The sequence below is a fragment of the Primulina eburnea genome, chromosome 11 (assembly GCF_022965805.1).
Source record: "Primulina eburnea isolate SZY01 chromosome 11, ASM2296580v1, whole genome shotgun sequence".
Lineage (NCBI taxonomy): Eukaryota > Viridiplantae > Streptophyta > Magnoliopsida > Lamiales > Gesneriaceae > Primulina > Primulina eburnea.
This window is the reverse complement of record NC_133111.1, coordinates 18976486-18978878: the sequence shown is the minus strand read 5'-3', so window position 1 is coordinate 18978878 and position 2393 is coordinate 18976486. Positions and strand designations below refer to the sequence as shown.

At 42.6% G+C, this 2393-nt stretch overlaps 1 non-coding gene across 1 annotated transcript; it reads right to left on the bottom strand.

The window, feature by feature from the left end:
• Positions 1-427: 427 nt before the first annotated feature.
• On the bottom strand, positions 428-534 carry LOC140806472 (small nucleolar RNA R71). The gene has a single exon (XR_012112544.1). It is a non-coding gene; the product is annotated as a small nucleolar RNA R71 (small nucleolar RNA).
• Positions 535-2393: the final 1859 nt, after the last annotated feature.

Sequence of the window (2393 nt, the reverse complement as noted above, 5' to 3'; positions counted from 1 at the left end):
CAAGGAGAGACGAAATCAAAGCGATGGTTGAAAACAGAGATCATCAGAATGAGCACCCTAGAGAGGTGCCAATCTGGGAACATTTTCGCCCAGTCATCAACGCTCATTACTCTGGAATAGCTCATGGAACTATTGCTGCTAATAATTTCGAGCTAAAACCCGCACTCATTAATATGGTTCAACAGAACCAATTTGGAGGAGCAGCCACAGCAGATCCCCATCTTAACCTCAGAACCTTTCTGGAGATCACGGACACAGTAAAAATTAATGGTGTTTCTGACGAAATTATTCGATTGCGCCTGTTTCCGTTTTCTCTCAGGGATCACGCTAGGAGCTGGCACCAATCTCTACCGCTGGGAAGTATTACTACTTGGGCAGATTTAGTTACAAAATTCCTTCAAAGTATTTTCCTCCTGCCAAATCTGCTCAGTTGAAAATAGAGATTACCAATTTCAGGCAGAGAGAGCTTGCAGTGTTATATGAGGCTTGGGAGCGATACAAGGAATTACTCAGGAAGTGCCCGAATCATGGCTATGCAGATTGGGTGCAGATTGAGTTATATTACAATGGTTTAGATGGGCCAACCAGAGGAAATGTGAATGCATCCGCCGGAGGTACTATTTTTTCTAAAACACCTGATGAGGCCTATGAATTGCTTGAACAGATGACCATTAACAGTTATCAGTGGCCGAGTGAGAGATCTGGATCAAGAAAACCTGCTGGAGTGTATGCTGTAGACCCGATCACATCACTTACTGCACACGTTTCGGGATTAACCGCACACATTTCAGCGATGAACAAGCTAGGACAATCTACGTCTGAGGTCGCATTGGTGACTGCTGAGAAGAGACAGTTGTGGAGGAAGCTCAGTACATCAACAACCGTGGCTTTGGAGGTTATCGAGGTAATCCTCCCCCTAATACTTATCATCCAGTTTTGAGAAATCACGAGAATTTATCTTATGCGAACAACAAGAACGTGTTGAATCCTCCACCGGGGTTCAATACACAAAAAAGGGAAGGAAAGCCATCTTTTAAAGATCTGGTTGGTACATTTGTGACTGAGTATGGGAAGAGGATGGCAAGAACTGAGTCTCGTCTTGATAATATGGAGACACACATGGGCAATATGGGTGCCACGATGAAGTCCTTGGAAACACAGATTGGGCAACTAGCCAATGCTTTAAAAAATCAGAATCGAGGACAGTTTCCCAGCAATACCGAGGTGAATCCTAGGGAACAGTGCAAGGCTGTCACACTTAGGAGTGGAGGAAGTCGGAATTCCAGAGCCTGCTGAAGAAAGTGTAGAGGTTACAGTTGAGGAAGATGAAGGAAAGAGCGAAAGTGTTGGAGAAGAGAAAGTAGAGGAACCTGAGAAAGTACTTAAACAGCAGCCCTTACCAAAGGTGAATCTCCATACCCACAGAGGTTCAAGAAGAAAGGACTAGATGATAAGTTTGCGAAGATCCTGGAAATTTTCAAGAAAATACACATCAACATCCCATTTGCCGATGCATTGGAGCAAATGCCCAATTATGCTAAGTTCATCAAGGATGTGATGTCCAAGAAGAGGAAACTTCAAGAATTTGAGACCGTAAAGCGGACCGAAGAGTGCAGTGCAATACTCCAAAGGAAATTACCACAAAAACTCAAAGATCCAGAAAATAAAGGAAAATTTTCTCCGAGATATGTTGGTCCTTATGAGATTCTCGAAAATATAGGAGATCGTGCCTATCGACTTGCCTTGCCGCCTTCATTATCGGGAATACATGATGTCTTTCATGTATCGATGCTGCGGAAATATCTTCCTGATGATTCAACCATGTGGGGACCCGGGCTCTAATTCTTTTTCTTGGGATTAAGTGGATCATTATTCTAAAATGTGGGTCAATTTTTCGCTTTTACATTTAATCAAATGTAAACGAACAAACATAAGTTCTTACTTTAATTTACAACATACAATATACAATACATATCTTATTCTGTATGTCCTCAACTAACCAGTATTAAAAGACAGTACATAACAAAAGACAACTACTGGTCCATCTGCTACGCCCGTGATCTCCTCGCTAACACGATCATCTCTGTCTCGACCCAGATCCTGCCCCACCTGTTGTTATGCACACATACAGACATAACAACAGCCGGAAAACCGGTGAGAACAAATCCCAGTATAAACATGTATACATGCATTCAAACAATCTAAAACATGAAACATGCTAATATGAATGTCATTCATATATAATCATGCAATGCGAATCTAATCATGTCAAGACTCGACTCGACTAGAACTCTAGGGATCCTGTTGTGAATAAGACGGCACTGTCTGTCACCTACCCTCCCAATCGAGGTGCGGTCCGTCTTATTCCTAGACTTCGGCCTGATCTGTATCCG